Source organism: Colobus angolensis, unplaced genomic scaffold (genome assembly GCF_000951035.1).
Source record: "Colobus angolensis palliatus isolate OR3802 unplaced genomic scaffold, Cang.pa_1.0 Scaffold449, whole genome shotgun sequence".
Lineage (NCBI taxonomy): Eukaryota > Metazoa > Chordata > Mammalia > Primates > Cercopithecidae > Colobus > Colobus angolensis.
In genome coordinates, this window is record NW_012117921.1 from 1,395,980 (window position 1) to 1,415,054 (window position 19,075).

The following is a 19,075-nucleotide window of genomic DNA, read 5'->3' on the forward strand; positions in this document are numbered from 1 at the left end:
GCTCCTGGGATCCCGAGTGGGTAATTCAGGCGATTTGTGGTTCAGGGAGCTGGGGACCTTAGAGGCCTTTACAATAAAAAGAGGGGAGCCTGCAACTCCCATTTGAAAGGAGATGGGGGGAGAGGCGGGAAAAGGAAAGAGGAACTGACAACAAAACCTGCCTGACACAATTACAGCCACATTTGCATAACAGAGACCGAGAACTCACTTAGAAGGAGTGGTAATTAGATTCTCTGGTGATTAGGAACACTTTCCAAACGTGGGGAGAGGAGACGGAAATCCAGCCTTGAAGTGGAAAAAGAATGTACAGAATTGAGGCTCGCTGTCGGGAGGCGGGAAAGAGGGTTTACCGACTGAGAGCTAATTGGCTCAAGGCCGACACCTCCTGGCAAGCCAATGTTTCCATCCCAGATCTGTGTGTCTGGACTAGTGAGGGAAAGCGCTGAAGACCCACAGACCTATGTAGGGGGCATCCAGGCTCTTTCCCAGACCAGCTGTGTGACCTTGTACACCTGTAATCTCCCTGAAGCCAGGTAACTCGCATGCCAAATAGGGTTTAGAGGGCTGCTTGTTGCTTAAATGAGATACTGCTGGAAGAGGGTGTGGAGGATAAGCACACAGTCAGTGGGCTCATTTGAAAGACACCTTCCCCAACTCCCTTCCCAATGGGCATCTTACAACAACTGTGTTGCTTCTGGTAGTGCTCCATAGTGCGAGGTTGACCCCCTTCATAAGGAGGTAGCCTGTGAGTTAGGAAGGCAGTAACCCCAGGGTGGGAAAGAAGCTGCCAGCCTTGTGGCTGCGGCATGTGTAAATATGGAGGCCTAGGAGTGTTAGGAAATGTGGTCTTAGATTAACGCGCGCTCTCTCTCTCTCTCTCTCTCTCTCTCGCCCCAATTCTCACTTTCTCCACTCAAGAAAGCATGACATCATGGGGTCACCTTGAATGCAATATTCATGCATATGTGAAAAGCATTTGCAAATGTAGATCCCTTATTATTAGTAACAGATAATTTGTATCATACCTCCTGCTGCCTGCGCTATGAGCTTCTGGATGACAGGAACAAGATTTTTTATTTTTATTACCATTTTAAATTTCTAGCACTTGGCACATAGTGGGTGATCAGGAAATGTTTAATACATGTCCAACCATTTTTGACATGTCCTTTTTTCTCCAGTGTTGTGGGATTGGCCAATGACTCTTTCAAACCAGACATCTTAACTTAGGTCTATATGGCTTTCATGACAGCAAAGAATTAAGGGACTTGTGGGAACTCATAATCCTCCCTGCTTGACTTCTGGGCAAGGTCAGGACGTTGGAACCAATGCTCTGGGTTCCTAAGAAAACAGTGAATTGCAAGAGGCTTCTTCAAAACAGAGCAGATTCATGTCATCCTCACCTCTCATCTGGACTCCAACGTTAGAACCTAATTGCTGTGATTAGAGAGGAATGAGTCAACATTTATCCTTCTTTTAAAGGGGTGTGTGTGTGTGTGTGTGTGTTTCATTTAAGTTGTGGCTATGGACGTATTCTTGCAAGTCAAGTATTTGTTGAAACTAAGAGTTTGTGTTCAGCCGGTTTCCATGGTAACCTGTTAGCTTCCGTTGCCTTCCTCTCTCTGCTCCTCTGTTACGGGGATACTCCTTTCCTAAAGGCCAAGATTAGTAAAAGAGAGAAACGGACATCATCCACACCAAGCTCAACCGCTCCCAGACAGCACAGCTGAGGTGTGGCTGCAAACCCAGTGTGTCTGTCAGTGTGTGGTGGGGCTCAGAGCTGGTGGATCACATGCTCCCTGCTTCAAGGTCACTCCCACCCAGATTTCTGTTCAGTCCCCACCCCACCCTAATGGCCAGGCAGGTGCTATAGGTACAGTTGTGCCCAGGGACTTAATTATATGCATGGGATTCTGTTCTTTCCAAGACCAGGTATTAGTTTTTAAAATAGAAGGACAGCAAAGGGTTAGCAAGAAGACAGGAGAGGCAAAGAGAAGGAGAATGACAGAGACAGACAGAGTCAGAAAAGGAGCACAACAACCTTTTGACCTTTCGCTGTTTTGAGCAAACAACAGTCCCCAGAGATTACAGGTAGAAGCAGAAGTCAGAAGACCAGGACTCAGGCTCAGAATAAATATAGGCATAGCCTAAACATTTCCCAGTTTGCAGCTCACCCATTTGATGACACAAGGTATATAAGCCCATAAAACCACCTTTCTGTGGCAATATACATATAAAGGTCCCCATCCTTCACTCTTAATATTTCTGTTACAATCAGTTACCTTCTTAGAGCAAGAGGACACATGCAAAGAATCATAGACTTAGGCTCTGTTTAACCTAGGCAACTACATGCCAGACACTGCTTGAAGCCCATCACATGTATTCGTTAACCGATTTCATCCCTACAAAAACCTTTTGATGTGGGTGCTATGAAGAACCACCATTTTACAGAGATGGAAATGGAATCACAGAGAAGTTAAGTAAATTGTCCAAAGTCAGACAGCAAGCTAGTGGCAGAGCCAGGTTGTAAACACTCCAGGGTTTGTGTTTGTAACCTCTACATCAACGTGGTTGAAAGAGAATTCAGCAAGCATCTCATTCAACCATCTCACTTTCCTCAGAGGAGCCCAAATCCCAGAGTTCGTGACTTACCCAAGGTCATACAGCTTGTGAGCAGCAGATGCCCTGGGCAAGTGCCCAGATAATTAAGCCAGAGCTGCTTCCACCCCTTCTGGAAAAAGTCAACGAGGGCAAAGTCCTTGCCTCCAACCCCAGCTGCCTCCCTGTCCCCGGGGTTCACAGCCCTGGCTTCCTGCTCTTTGAGGTGCCCCTTCCCAGATGACCCGTCTGCCTGTCTAAGTCTGACTTCCCTGGGTGAAGGGGAGGGGGCTCTGCCCAGCAGTCCTGCTAAGAGTGACAGCGCCGCCCACAACCCTGTCATCTCTGCCTCGCTCGTCCCTGTCAGCCGCCTCCCAGCTCCCAGCTGTCTGTCAGCAGCTGTTCAGGGATATAAATAACCAGCCGTTGGCAGAGGCGCCCTGGCAGAGAGGGGCGGGGGCAGGGAGGAGGCAGAGGGGCTGCTGACAGGCAGTGAAGAAACCCGAGGGTCCTCCTTCCGGAGCAGACGTTCCAAGCTGATCCTCAGAGGAGCAGGTTGAGGCCTGGAGTGGGAGAGGGAGTGAGATTTAGCAGGAAGCAGCTGAGTAGAGGGATGGAGGCCGGTGGGCCAGCCCTAGCACTGTGTCCGAGGCCTTCCACCTACCGGGTGCCACAGACTTAGGTGCTGTTTAACCTAGACAACTACATGCCAGGCACTGCTCGAATCCCATCACATGTAATCCCATCACATTAACTCATTTCATCCCTACAAAGACCCTCTGATGTGGGTGCTATGAAGAGCCATCATTTTACAGAGATGGAAACGGAAGGACAGAGAGGTTAAGCAAATTGTCCAAAGTCACACAGCAAGCTAGCGGCAGAGCCAGGACTCCAGTCCTCCCCTCCATCCCCAGATTCTTGAGGGAGTATATGGGGGACTATTCTCCCCATAATATTTGTGGGGTATAAGGATGCTAATTCTGTGGGGAGCAGGTGATCCTGGAGAGGAGAGGGTCCCCAAGGCCTGTTGTAAGCAGAGTAGGGGTGGATAGAAGGAAAAGGAGAGTTTAGGCAGAATTGGAAGGACAAGAGAATAATTTGAAATTCAGCTAACATTTATCAAGCCTGTAGCAGATGTGTTGAGTGCTTCCGCACACATCACCTCATTTCATCGTCTCTATAATCCCACGGTGGGCAGTATCACCGTTTTACAGATAAGGACACTGAGGAGTGATAAGGAGAATCAAGAAACAGCAGCGCCGGAAGAAACTTTCAAGATGGGTAGGTTCTGTCCCCACATTCTGCTGAGAAGACACAAAGAAGTTAGTGACATGGCCAAAGACACACAGCCTGCAGTGCAGGGCTGGACACGGCTGGACAGTAGCTCCCTGGGCCTGCCCGCCTCTTGTCGTGTGGCTGACAGCTGCTGAATTGATCCGACCAGTCACCTTAGGAAAGTCACTGAGCACCCCCGGAGCTTAGGTGAAGTTAGGAGAGGGGCTAACAGGATCTATGTTATGGCTCAGCAAAGACTGCCCTTCTAGTAGTTCTTGCACTAGAGCGATGGATCTCACACTGTGGTTTGCATCAGTAACACCTGGAAGGCTATGAAAACAGAGTGCTGAGTCGCACCCCAGAGTTTCTGAATCAGTGGGTGTATTGTTTATCTTTTTAACTTTCTATATGTATTACGATATTTTGATGTTTAAACAACTTTCTGGCTGGAGAAAGACGGCCCCTCCATAGGCTAGCCATATTCTTAGAGAGAGCGATGGGCTCAGTGGGAGCAGGCCTTTGATGTGCCAACTAACCCACCCAAAGCCAAACCTCCATCTGGCGCTTCTACCCCAGGAAGAAATCTTCTTCTGCCCTAATCATCCCAGGGCCAGGTACCTGGCAACTGGGAACCACCCCTGTAGTTTAAAGCCTGTTGACATTGTCCAAACTAGCCGATTTTAAAATGTTCACTCCGCCCTGCTTTGCCTTTCTCATGGAAAAGCCAGTGAAGAGTAGCTCTCTCCTCACTCCTGCCCATCCTGCCTCCAGGCCACTCTGACACTTTCCCACACAAAAGTGCACAGGTCAGGAGGTCTGTGCTGGAGCCTGAGAGCTGGGATTTCTATTAAATAACAAGTTTCCGGGTGATGCTAATACTGCTGGTCTGGGGACCCCACTGTGAGAACTATTGGAATAGAGAAGTCAAAGGTAGCCGGGAGTGGAGCCACTTGAAAGGAAAAGGATCAGGACACTGATCTCCTATTTACTCTAATTCAGTAGGTCCTGATGGACTGAGATGGTAATGACCTTAGACGTCACCGGTGACAATGCCTGAAGGGAGAATTCATCCTGAGGGCAACTGCAGACAGGGCTAAGCAAAGTGTGGCCCGTGGACCAGCAGCATCATCGGCATCCTGTGTGAGTTGTTAGAAATGCAGATTATTAGGCCCCATCCGAGACCCTACTGAATCAGAATGTCTGAGTGTGTGGGCCCTGGATCCATGCTTGAAGAAGATCTCCGGGTGATTCTAACACATGGTGAAATTTGGGAAGCACTAGTGTAGCCCAATCATCTGCCTTCATACTGAAGCCTGCATTACTTTGATGGCAAACTGGCTGGTTCTGGCACAGAGTGTGGCACAGAGTGTGACTAGTGTGGCTGTGGCTAGAAACTCTCCCAGACCCAGCTACTTAGCTGGTGACCTGTGGGGAGAGTAGCAAAGCAGGTGAGTAAAAGCTCATTTGCACTGTATCAGAAATCCCAGAAGTGGCACAGCCCTGAGCAGGTCTGTGCGGGTGTCTGATCGGCAAAGACCTAAAGGCTGCCGTGGGAAAGCCCCTCTGGACTGTGTGAGACCAATGCAGAGCCATCATTCAGGAGGCAGCGATAGAAGCAGGGATTGGGCCGGCTCTCTAGTAATCTTTTTACTGGCCCTTCGCACTACATAAGTCCTAGGGCTTTTCCATCCTTTGCTAAGGGCAAGCGCTGGGGAGGAAGAGGCGATACTAAGAGATACTAGATTTTCTGCTCAGTTGGAAAGGTGGTTGCTTAAAGGACTGATTTAAGTATTCAAAGATTTGTGACCTTCTTTGTACCCTCAGCTAATGAAATACATCACTCCGTTTATGTTTCTGTAAACTTCGTATTTTATTTGTGCCTCTAACAGAGAGAGCTGGTCAGTGGGACTCGCAGCAGAGAATTCTGACTCATGGTGGCCCGAAGATGAAGGCTAAGAAAGGAGGTCATTTGAAGCATATTGCACGGCCCAGGATCTTTAGTCTGCCCTGAAGGACTGTAGATTCCGAACAGCAGAAGGTGGTTCCACTAAAGACTGCTTCAAGGGAGGGTCTGGGAGAGGACTGAATGGGAAGATGCCCCTTAACACCTGGAGGTGATTCAGCCTCACCCTCCCTCAACATCTGGCACCTACTTCCCCTTCCCAAGCATCTCACACCTCTGCTGAGGCGGTTCCCTTGGTCTGGAATGCCATTCTCCAGTCTGTCCAGATGACAAACACCTGTGCCTCTTTCAGGACTTGGCTTGAGATCTTTTCTCGGAAGATTTTCCAGACCTGTCCTGAGACAGTGTTTCCATTTCTCCCCATGCGCCCACTGGACCCTCTGTGTAGTTCCATCATAGCACATATACCTTCTGCTCCAGGACTGCAAATTCCCCAAGGCAAAGATGGCCTTTCTTTTTAGACTCAGTACCTGGAATGGCAAATGAGATTGATACTACCCAGGTAGAGCTTATAATCAGGTGGAATTTTTATATAGGTATCTGAATAAGGAATTAAGCCTTCAGTGAGGAGCTTTAAATGCATGATATTTTACCAATTACACTACCAGGACTTTAGCACCTAATCTGCTTTAGAGTCACTCCTGCCTAGGGGAGCTCCCAAGTGAATGGGGGAAACCCTGTTCTTGCCCTTAAAGAGTTCCTGTCTGAGAGGGGTGACACAGCTCTTGCCCTCAGCGAATTCCCAGAGTGATGGGTAAACATAACGTATTAGTCACGACACTGTTTCCTGCCATGTATTGGTTTCTTTTCATGCAGTCAGAAATGTGGCCCCTGAAAGTCCAAGCCTAAATTGTCCTGCAGTTCACAGACCAGAGACAGAGCTTATATCCTAACACCGAATCTCAGAGAAGGCACTGTTGGGCCTTGCATGGGCCAGGTACCCATCCCTGTGGGCAGGTGGGACTGAGTGGAAGAAAGGAGACCAGGCTGGCCCTGCCAATCTACACAGAATGGATTTGCCGTGGGACAGAGGTCTGGTACTGAGGAGGGGATTTGGAGGGGAGCACAGCAAGTTGTGCTTGACTGACAAAACTACTGCCCTAGACTGCCGAGGAGGCTGGACATATAAACGCAGCGCAGAATGTAGACTGGAGCACGTACCACAGAAGCAAGCGCAGATCAATACTCCAGAGTGCACTTAGAAGCTGGGAGGAAGGAGTCCTAGTGTTTGAGGTCAGGTGGAGTTAAACAGGGAAAGCTCACGGTGGGAGATGAATCTTGACGAGGAATTGGAAGAAAGACTGCAACAAGTTTTGGGGTAGAAGAGGCTTGTTCTCGCAGATGCCTGGGGACAAGGATGGGGTTTGCTGAAGGAATACCCTGAGGAAGAAGAGTGCAATTTCTTGGATGATGCTGGAAACCCCAGGCCCCAGCAGTCTCACACACCTAGCCCGAGGCCCTTATCCCTCTGCTCCCAGTTACAGCATAGGATACTCGCCCACCTACAATGGTGGGGACCAGCTCCTGGGAACCTGCAGTCTTAGAAGATAAACCTGCATAGATTTACTCCTTCCAGAGAGAGAAACAGGGATGGGGGGTGGGAGTGGGGGTTAAGTCCTATGGAAATTAGCAATAGTGCAGTGGGGACAGGAAGGAATTGGGAATTGAAGGGGGAGAGGGAGAGAGAGAGACACTAGAGCCATACCACCCGGAACACACCTGACCTCCTCTGATCTGGGAAGCTAAGCAGGCCTGGGCCTGGTTAGTGCTTGGATCGGGGAGAGAGACAGAGGTTTTAGCCTGTGAAAGGAGCAGAGTATGGGATGGAGGAGAAAACAGGGGCAGCCCTCACTGTTGTCATGGCAACACAGACACATCCAACTGTGCCCATAAACTCCACTGTGTGTGAGTGTTTCCCTAAGCCAAAGCCCTAGGACAGAAAGGAACAAACAGAGCCCCAGGTGTGGGGCTCACCCCCAGAGAGCTTGCACCTCTCCTGGCTGGGCACTGCCAGGGACAAGAGTGGGTGATTCCTTTCAGAGGTCACCTCTCCCTGGGAGCAGACAGGAACGCTTCCCATGCCAAGTGTCTTTTGCTGCAGAAAGGAATATAATGGTAGGCACGTGGTTTGTGCGTGAGGCAGGGTTGGGGCCCTGGGATCAGGGGAGAGGTCTCTCATCAGGTGGGCACAGAGGGTGGCACGGCCATGCTCACACATCCCCATGAAGCCCAGGAGCTCACCACCAGGACCATACCACCAGGCGAGGTACAGCCCTGCTTCCTTCTCCCCAGGTTGGGGTGTGCTGGGCTCCAGATGGATTTTAGGAAGGCAGATTCCTCAGTTGGCTGGAGGAGGAGTCTCTGCCAAGCACCCGCAAAGCTGAGCTTCCCCCACCCTCCTCCTCTTATCTCTCTCCCTTTTCATTTTCTTGCCCCCACTTCCTCTGCTTATCTTCTTTCAGCTCTCGTTTTCTTTTCTACTCGCCTCGCCTCTCTCCCCGCCCACCCTGTCCTCCTTCCTCTTCCTCTTCCCCTCTCCACTGTCGTCTGTCTCTAGTTCCCTTGGTCTCTCTCCTCTATCCCCACCTGCCTTCTCTCTATTTAAATCGATACTGAAGCCAGAGGAGTAGGTGGAAAAATACTGCACTGGGGACAGCAGGGAGGAACGTTTTGGCGTTAGGCCTTTCCCTTCCTGCCACAGTAGAACCAGAGCAGAGATCCTGAGAACCATTACCACTCACCCACACACCTCCCCGCAGTCACAGCCCACACCCCAGCCAATACCGCCTCTGTCAGGTGGCAGGAGGCAAGGAGTCAGGGAAGGAGACGGCGGTCACACCCCAGTCCCCTCCTGTGTACCCCGCAGCCAATTTTGATTCCAAATCCAAGAGCAAAGTGGAACTTTCTTAAGTTTGCTTCATCTTGGGATCAAGCCTCATGGAAACCCTAGGTATTCTGCCGTTTGTAATTTGTCTAAAGCCAAGGTTGAGTCATCATGCCCCTGCCCCACAATTGAATTGTGTACTCATCACCATGGTGGGAGGAGGGCTGGGTCCCTGCTCCTGGGGAGTCCCAGAGTGGCTGGAACACCTGCCCCAGGCCTGTGTGCTTGATGGCCTATGTGCTTGGGGCTGGGAGGACAGAGGTGGGCCTGAACATCTGGAGCTGAACAGGTTGGTTTAGAAGAATTTTCAGAACTGAAACCAAAGTTCAGAAATGCAGACAATCTTTTTTTTTTTTTTTTTTTTTGAGACAGCAGGAGTCTTGCTCTGTCGCCTGAGCTGGAGTGCAGTGGCCGGATCTCAGCTCACTGCAAGCTCCGCCTCCCGGGTTTACGCCATTCTCCTGCCTCAGCCTCCGGAGTAGCTGGGACTACAGGCGCCCGCCACCTCGCCCGGCTAGTTTTTTTGTATTTTTAGTAGAGACGGGGTTTCACCGTATTAGCCAGAATGGTCTCGATCTCCTGACCTCGTGATCCGCCCGTCTCGGCCTCCCAAAGTGCTGGGATCACAGGCTTGAGCCACCGCGCCCGGCCCGCGGACAATCTTTTAACTCTCATTCTGCTAATATGGTACTCCTTCTTATGTTGTAAACTCACCCAGTGAGATGAAGGCTGTTCCTAAAGGTCCATAAACACATTTCCTGGAGCTCAGGACCCTCCCTTGGAGGAGCAGTTACCCACCAAGTAGCCCCTCTACTGCAGACAGCTATACTAGGAATAGGCTAGCCAAAGGGTGCCCCAGGATGTCAGCCTGCTGCCCCAAAGGAAACTCTTGACCCAAGAAACTCCTTCAAATGCATGCAAATTGACATTCAGTCACCTGAACATCTCCTGGGTCCAGGTGCAGGCTGAGGGTGGTAATAAATGGGGCTGTCGCCCCAAGAGCCTTCACTCATGCTCCAGGACCCCACACTGTAGAAAATATGGGTCCCTGGGTGCCGCAGGCAGCAGGGGCGGGTGGTGGTCAGCCATCAATCATCCACTGCTGGGGCTGCGTGTGTGTACTGCACGTACGTACTTGCCCTCACTGGCTTAAATGTGACTGGGGGAGTCTTTGTTTATCTGTGTGTGCATGTTCGTGGGTGTTTTTTATCAGTGTGAAAAGGTGTAGTTATGCATATATTTTACATATCTGTGTTTGGGGGAATCTATGTAGGTACAGCTGGATCTGGACAACTATGTGTGTGTGTGTGTGTGTGCGCGCATGTAAAATGAAACACACACACACTACACAGAGAAAAAGCACTAGAGAAGAATGGGCAGGCCAGCACAAGTGGTGAAAGAAAGCATAGCCTATGTAAGGCCTTATGGAGTTCTTAGCTTCCTGCTAGTGTTCACCATGGTCCATCTCTGCTAATCTTAACAGTTGGTATAGAATCTTAGTCATTCTAGAGCACTTTGACTTTTCAGAGCTGTTTCTTATCTATTACTTCATTTGATCCTCATAACAATTTCACAGGGATTCCTTTCCTAAATTCCAAGATAAAAGTTCTGAACTCAGAGAGGTTAAGTGACTTGCCTAAAGTCACACAGCTCCTTAGATTTGACAAAGTACTACCTAAACGGTTCCAGTAGGTGAGAAATGTCATCTATATCAAAGAGAAATGGTACATTGCTTTGCAGCTCATTCATCTAATATGCAACAGGTCTAACATTGGTCTAATGCAGCCTGGAACTTGCCTCTCTAAGACCTCCTAAGTCTGGACTAGGGTCAGATGTGAGTGCAGCTGCCCTGCAGGATAAGGGAATAAGTAAAAAACTAAAATGCCTGGAAAAAAACAGCCCCCACTAGACTTGTGCCCTAGCCCTCAATGTCAATTTATTTGCATGCATACACACACACACACACAGCCTGGGTGCCCTCTCCCTGTACGCCCCGGGTGTCCTCTCCCTGTCTATTGGCATCCTTGTGACCAGGCCTGCTCCCAGAGCACATCCCAGATCTATAAGAGGGAGCAGTTTCAGTTCCTGCTCTCCAAGCTGTCCTCATGTGGGCAGGATGCACATGCAAAATGACTTAACACCGTCAAAGAAAACACACAAACAAATGCAGAGTAATAACCCAGCTGTAGAAGCTTTATACAGCCATGCCAGGGGGCGGACGGATGAGTAGGGAAACAGAACCGGGGGTGCTGAGTCAAAGCAGCTGTGTTCTGTGTTCAGGAACTGAACTCTAAGGGCAAGCTCTAGCTGGTACCTATGCCTCAAGGTCTCTTGCATAGTCTGGTATGGAGCACTATTGAATGGATGCCTTAGACCCCATGGGCTCTGACCCAGGGTCCGAGGCACCTCTGGGGTCTGGAGCAGAAAGGTGAAGTGGCAGGAGACCTGACAGACTGTCTCTGCCAAGGGGTAGAACAAGAGCCTCCGTATAGGCCTCAGGCCAGCCCCCTCCTGTGGCCACCAATGCAATCGATGGCTGCCAGAAGATCTGGCCTGCCCTGGCAGCGCCTCAAAGCTGCACCAGGATTCCATCCTCAGTTCTGCAGGGCTCCTTCTCCATTAGATTAACTGTCCTCCTGAACAAGCTGGGAGAGAAGAGGCCACTGTACATAGAGGGAAACTGAGCCCGGGGCAGAAAGGAGCTGGGCATTGGGTCATGCTGGACTCTGGAGAGCCAGACCTGCCAGCTTCTTCTGGCACTTCCTCCTCCCCACTGGCCTCATTTGAGGTCCTCTGGAGGTTGATTTAAACCAAGCTTTTACAAAAAATCCCTACCTTGTATCCCTTGGTTTATTTTCCCTAGGCTCCAGTTCCCTGCTTGTAATTTGGATTGCCCTGAAAGGATATAAACATCTCTCTGTTTGAAGAGCCTCTGAGGAGCCTACAGCAGCTCTCTGGTCCTTCTGTGATCAGAGAAAGCACTTGGGAGTGGGGAGGCATGGGCCCTCCCACCCCTGCCCCTGTCTGTGTCTGAGTCTCAGGACCGACGCCTGGGGGTGCTGGAGAGGATGAGGCCCTGACAGGTCTGAAGAGCGTGCAGGGAGCTGGAGGGCGGGGAGCACTTCTGCTCCCTGCACCATGGCTGGTGCTGCAGTTTACAGCCAGGCACATAATTTATAAGCTGTTTTTACTGCTGTTGTCAAACAGCCACAAACCAAAGAAATAAAGTAGCCAGAGGAACAATGTCTCCCCTCTACCTTGGCCCTCCCAGCCTGTCTGCTGTGTCCAAGGCTGGAGAGCCGAGGTCCTCTGGTGACATATCTTCTAAAGTGATTCTCTTGGGGCCCTGAGAGGGTGGGAGACACATTTAAGGAAGCTAGTGGGGAAACAAAAGCCAACTGCATGGGACCGCGAGGTGGGAAGCTCCCAGGATCCCTCCAGAGAAAGGGGCACAGGTTCAAACCTTGCTGCCTCCTAGCCAGGCATACCTGGAAACTGCTCTTGAGCCCATGTGGCTACCTCACCAGCTTCTCCCTGGTGCCAAGGGGAGAAGGGCCAATGATGATGTCTGGCAGAAGGAAGGTAGTGATGGTCACTCTGGGGCTCCATCCCATTCATGGGAAAGCCCAACCATCACCCTGCTCACCCACAGCCCCCATGGTCCACACCACAGTCAGCACCTGATGGCCAGATCAGTGCTTGATGGCACGGTGCTGTTCCTTTGTGGGGAATGGTGTATGAGTAATGTCTTCTACACCATGATACCTCAGGGCGCTTTGGTGTCCCCTTTCTCATCACTTGTGGGCCAGTCCACAGTAAGCCGGTGATCAATAAATACACAGGGAGCGAACTGAGTGATTCTGGAAAGAAAAGGGGGACAACAGCATTGCCCCTGAAGAAGGTAGCAGGCAGGCATGAGGGTGCTGAGTATGGAGTGTGAGGGAACCACCCAGGGAAGAGCTAGGAATGACCCCAAGGACTTCCGCTGACACCGCCATGGACTCTTGGGGAGAAGCTGGCTATTTCCAACAGTCACTCTTCTATATTTCACTTCCATGGTGGGCCTTGAACACAAGATGTATTTGGTCAGGTGCTGAGAGCTCCAAAAGGTCTCTGCAGTGAGAAATGTCAAGCACAGCCTCCCATTAATCATGCTGGAGGAACACAGAGGAGAGTGGCAGTCTCTCCCAGGGCCTCCAGGAATGCATCATGGAGGAGGCAACACTTCGAGTAGAGTATAGAAGACTGAGTTTCCTGGCTACAGAATAGGAGACAGCTATTTCAAATCATGAAAAGCAGGGTGGGCCATGGCCACTCAGTTGCTGAATCCTATTTGCCCACCACAGATAACCAGCTCCCGCCACAGCTCAAGGTCAAGACTACTCTCTCTCCATAGCTACCCAAACCACAAGCTCACCTATAGCCATTCAGAAAATCCTCTCCTTAGCACTGCCAGCCTAAGCAACTCTCCTCTCTGCCTTCTTTATCTCAGACACAGATGGATGATAGAACCCCCTCTTCTCTTTCCTCTTGTCCCAGCCTGGGCATCCCTCTGCCAATGGCAACTGCACTTGGTGTCACCTGTCTCCCTTCATTACAACTCTTCACACTTAACCAGAGAAATGGACCAGAGTGCGGCTCACTTATCTAATATACACTCACTTATCTAACATTGGTCTAATACAGCCAGGAACTTGCCCCTCTAAGACCTCCTAAGCTTGGACCAGGGTGAGGTGTGAGTGCAACTGCCCTGCAGGATAAGGGAATAAGTAAAAATCTAAAGTGCCTGGGAAAAACCAGCCCTTGCTAGACTTGTGTCCTACACCTCAATGTCAATTTGTTTGCATGCAATAAGTCCCCCACCCCTCTCCTATCAATCTACCACAGCCTCTGTTAGTCTAATATCCATTCAACAACCACATATGGGTCCACTCCTTATAAGGAGAATGATAGATGCTAGGGAGGTAACCTTGACTGATATTTAGTCTCTGCTCTTGAGGAGTTCACAGTTGAGTAGAAAATCATGACGCAATGGTCAAGAGTGGTATCAAAAACCACCTGTCTGAACCATCTCATTATAAGAACATAGGGAAAGATTAAATGACTTGCAACATCAGAGAACAACACTGCAGAGAAGGAGCTGGACCACTGTACTCTTCCCAGAATCATATTGTAACATGTATGGATTTGTTATCAGATGGACCTGGCGTTGACTCTTGGCACTGCCATTTCCTAGCTGTGTGACTTTTAAAGTGTTACCCAACATGTCTGAGTCTTAGTTTCTTCCTATGTAAAACAAGGCGAGCAATGCCTTGCTTACAGGATTAGAATAAGGATCAGGGTGTCTAGGCACGGTGGCTCACGCCTATAATCCCAGCACTTTGGGAGACCGAGGCAGGTAGATTACCTGAGTTCAGGAGTTCAAGACCAGCCTGGCCAACATGGTGAATCCTACTCTCTACTAAAAATACAAAAATTAGCCAGGTGTGGTGCTGTGCGCCTGTAGTCCCAGCCACTCGGGAGGCTGAGGCAGGAGAATTGTTTGAACCCAAAAGGCGAAAGTTGCAGTGAGCCCAGATTGTGCCACTGCACTCCAGCCTGAGTGACAGAGTGAAACTCTGTCTTGGTAAAAAAAAAAAAAAGAAGAAGAAGGATCAGGGTAAGATGCTGGAAAGTGCCTGGCAACATAATGAATTCAGGAGGTAGCGTACAGGAGTGGTTGTGGCAGAAGGAAGGGTAATGATAATAGCCAACATGACTGCGGGTCAGGGGCTCCACACTTACCTTCTCACATCACCCCTCTGAACCAGGCACTTTTTATTTTTAGGACAGTTAAAGAAAATGAATCAGAGAATGCAAGGAACTTGCCCAAGGTTACCTAGCTAAGAGGTGGGGAGAGGCACCACCGTGGGTCCCACCCTGAGGTCCTGCCTGTGGCTCTGCTGGCCTGCTCTGACTCTCAACCTAGAAACATGTATGGAGTCCCTTGGGTTTACAAGCACTCTGGGGATATGGAGCAGAACACTGTAAAGTCCTGGCCCTCAAGGTTCACAGGGAGTTGAAATAGTCAGGGAAGGCTTCAGAGAGGAGGCAGGGACTCCACATGGGCCTTGAAGAATGTAAATATTATAGAAAAATGGGGAGACACAGATAGACATTCCCGCGGATAGAAATGCATGAGCCAAGGCCCAGAGGCAGGATTAGTGCCAGTATAAAGAGGTTTGTTTTCTCTTTTTTGTTGCTGTTGTTGTGTAGAAATGGAGTCTCACTATGTTGCCCAGGCTGGTCTCAGCTCCTGGCTTCAATTGATCCTCCTGCCTCAGCCTTCCAAAGTGCTAGGATTGCAGGCATGAGCAACCATGCCCAGCCAGGAGAGGGTGTTTTGGTTTTCGTTTCTGAGACAGTTTCACTCTGTTGCCCAGGCTGGAGTGCAGTGGTGTGATGTTGGCTCAATACAACCTTCACCTCCTGGGCTCAAGCGATCCTCAACCTCAGCCTCCCAAGTAGCTGGGACCACAAGTGTGCACCATCATGCCTGGCTGATTTTTGTATTTTGGTAGAGATGGGGTTTCACCACATTGCCCAGGCTAGTCTCCGCCTGCCTTAACCTCCCAAAGTGCTGGGATTACAGGTGTGAGCCACCATGCCCAGCCAGAAGAGGGATTCTTGAGTCCCACATTTACATATCATCTTTTCATTCACTCATTCATCTCTTTACCCATTCAGCACATATCTCTTGAGCACGTACTATGTATCAGGCATTGTTCGAAACCTTGGCAATAGATAAACAAGGATGCAGCTCTCAACTCAGTCTAGTTAGCAAAACAGCGCAATGTGAAAATGTTAGGGTAGACAATATAGGGTGGTAGGGGATCCAAAAGAAGAGCTCTTGATCTATCCCTGTGGAGTCTGGCAGGGTTTCCTAAAAGTGGTGTCTAAGCTGAAACATGAGGGACGCAAATACAGAATGATTTCAAAACATTCGTACTCACTATCATCATGATCAGCATTGTCAAAATCACTTACATTTATCGAGGCCTCGCTAAGTGCCAGGGACCAGATTAGGTACTTTATATATATTCTCTTCTAATACTCATGACAACCCTATCAGGTAGATGCATGCTATTCATTACGCCTATTTAAAGATAAAGAAATGGAAGTAAAGAGTGTTTACAAGACTTTCCCAAAGTCACATGGCCAGGAAGTGGCAGGGTCAGGGCTCAGACAAGGTCAGATGGACCTTACCCTTTGTGTTCTCAGCCATTCGCCAGGCTAGATGGCAGAGAGAAGCATGCCCAGGCCCGTCAGGTGAGTGTGAGTGTGAGTGTGAGTGTGAGTGTGAGAGAGTGTGTGTGTGTGCTGCGAGTGTGTTTAACCCATCAAGGGATGTTTCTAGTCACATGGCCAGGAAGTGGCAGGGTCAGGGCTCAGACAAGGTCAGATGGACCTTACCCTTTGTGTTCTCAGCCACTCGCCAGGCTAGATGGCAGAGAGAAGCATGCCCAGGCCCGTCAGGTGAGTGTAAGTGTGAGTGTGAGTGTGAGAGAGTGTGTGTGTGTGCTGCGAGTGTGTTTAACCCATCAAGGGATGTTTCTAGTGTGCCCACAATACTCCTCAGTGTCACACCAACTGTCCACACTCTCAGCAGCTCAGTCTTCCTGCCCCTGGCAGGAGTAATCCTTCAGAGTATAAACCCAGGGCTTCAAAATGCCAGAGTATCGAAAGACAAATCGGCTCCCAAAAGGCCAAGGACATCTCCTTTTTCTTGAGCTTCTCCTACCCCTCAACCCCTCCTGAAGAATTGGCCCCATGGGAAGTAGAGAGTGAGGCACTCTAAGTTTTTGCCAGGAAAGCTCAGGTAGAGTCCCACGTCCTGTTGTCACCAAACTCTCCCAGTTAACAAACCAGAACTGTCCACTGGAAATAAACTTCTGGAACTTGTACTCCAAGAGAGACAGCATGAAGTTGCATGCTTGGTTGCAGACCGTTTCTGCCCTAAATCACTGTGGGGTCTCACTGTCCTCCCCACAGAATGAGGTGCTCTGCCCAGGTAAGTCTAGTCTGTCTGAAAAGCTGATTGTCTACCTTCCTGGAGCCCCACAAGATAAGGATTCAAAAGATGGGGGTGGGCATAGATGGTGATGCACGGGGCCAAAGTGTGATGGAACAGGAAAAAGCCTATGTCTTTCCCTTCCAGACATTTGGGCAGAAAAGTGAGAGTTCTGAGCTCCTGGGTTGTTCCTGGGTTGTAGGGAGGGGATGAGGGTGATTAAATGAATCAAGCCTTGGAATGGCTCTTTCAGTGCTCAGGGCAGGGAGCATTATATACTCCCTGCCAACTGCAGGGCCAAGTCTGGCATCACCAGAAGCACATCATGGGATCAAGGAATGCAGACTTGGCCCAAAAACAAAGCAGCAGCAGAAGGCAATTCCTATAGTAATTGAATTCAGGATCCTCCTTAAACTTGAAGGTGAAGGTGATTAGGCTTAGGATAAACAAATAAGCAAAATAAGTTTATAATTCTACTTCACAGGGTAGATAATCCACTTAGAATACAACACCCCAAGAGGAGGCAGGAGTCAGAAACATACAGGGCTCCCAAATGAGATTATGATCACTTGGGGAAAATGGATTCATTGTAGGTTAGGAGAAGTGAAGCATTTTAGCTATATTCTTAATATTTGAGAATGCCAGAAGAATCTGGCTCTTCTGAAACCATCCCGGACGTCATGCCACGATCAAAGGCAGACTGGGGGCTGACACACAGTGGGAATATAAAAACTGAAGTTTCTTTTTAAAAAAACATTTTATTTTGAAACGATTATAGATTCATAGGAAATTGCAAAATAGTAGAGAGCAGTCCCACGTACCCTTCACACAATTTTCCCCACCAGTAATATCTTACATAACTATAGTACAATATATCGAATTATACTGAGAAATATAATTTACTCATTTTATTGGTTAAAATATCAAAAGCAGCAAAGGGACATCTGAACTGAATCTGTCCTCACAGGGTTAACAAGAATTCTGGACAGAAATAGAGTTATAATCAAACATTAATCAGGCTGCACTTTGATCCACTTCATTGTAACCAAAAGTCGTGCAACACGGGATACTGACCATTTGCATCCCCATCGTTCCTATAGATGGAATTTCTGATGTTAGATTCACTCAGCTTTTGTTTAAGAATTGCTCAAGATGCTTTTTCAGATCCCAGATTCCAGTGAAACAGCTGGTGTTAGTCAGTTTGAAGACCCCAACCGAGGAACAGACTCACCCCGAGAATACAATTTCTTTATCTCCCTGTCCCTTGACTTCACTCTGTATTCTTTTTTTTTTTTTTTTTTTGAGACAGAGTCTCGCCTAGGCTGGAGTGCAGTGGCGTGATCTCGGCTCACTGCAAGCTCCACCTCCCGGGTTTATGCCATTCTCCTGCCTCAGTCTCCCGAGTAGCTGGGACTACAGGCGCCCACCACCTCGCCCGGCTAGTTTTTTGTATTTTTTTAGTAGAGACGGGGTTTCACCGTGTTAGCCAGGATGGTCTCGATCTCCTGACCTCGTGATTCGCCCATCTCGGCCTCCCAAAGTGCTGGGATTACAGGCTTGAGCCACCGCGCCCGGCCGCACTCTGTATTCTTTGACCAATCTCCCCACTTTGGCTCACTCCAAAACCCTTAAAAACCCTAGCCCTGGACTCCTTGGGGAGGTTTTCTCCTATCTCCTCATTTGGTGGCCCCAAGATTAAACCTCTTTCTCAGCTGCAGCCTGGTGTCTCAGCATATTGACTTGCCATGCACATCGGGCCATGGACCTGTTACAGTTACAATACAACCCACAGATCTCATTCAGATTTTGCTGGTTTTAAAGAACTCAATTGTGTGTGTGTGTGTGTGTGTGTGTGTCTGTGTGTGCGCATGCGCACGTGTGTGTGTTTAGTTCCATGTAATTGTACCACGTGTGAAGATTCGTGTAATCATGCTGTAATCAAGACACGGAACTGTTCCATTCACAAAGATCCCTCATGCTCTCCTTTTATAGTCACACCATATCCTTCATCCCCAAGCCCCGGAAACCACTCCTCTGTTCTCCATCTGTGTAATTTTGTCATTTTGAGAATGTCGTATGAATGGAGTCATGCAGTACCTTTGAAATTACCTTTTTTTCACTCAATACAATGCCCTTGAGATCTATCCAAGTTGTTGCACGTATCAATAGTTCATTCCTTTTTGTTGTTGAATAGTATCCAGTGGCAATATGTACCACAATTTGTCTAATCATTCAACCATTGAATGACATTTGGGTTGTTTCCAATTTGGGGCTATTACAAAAACACTGTTATGAACCATCATGTACA

At 49.1% G+C, this 19,075-nt stretch overlaps 1 protein-coding gene across 1 annotated transcript in view; it reads left to right on the forward strand.

Moving 5' to 3' along the window:
• Positions 1–221: 221 nt before the first annotated feature.
• The window catches only part of LRRN2 (leucine rich repeat neuronal 2), a 104,113-nt gene continuing 85,259 nt past the window's right edge, over positions 222–19,075 (forward strand). The window contains exon 1 of the mRNA XM_011957765.1: positions 222–533. The gene's annotated coding sequence lies outside the window, so the exon portion shown is untranslated. The remainder of the gene's footprint in view (positions 534–19,075) is intronic.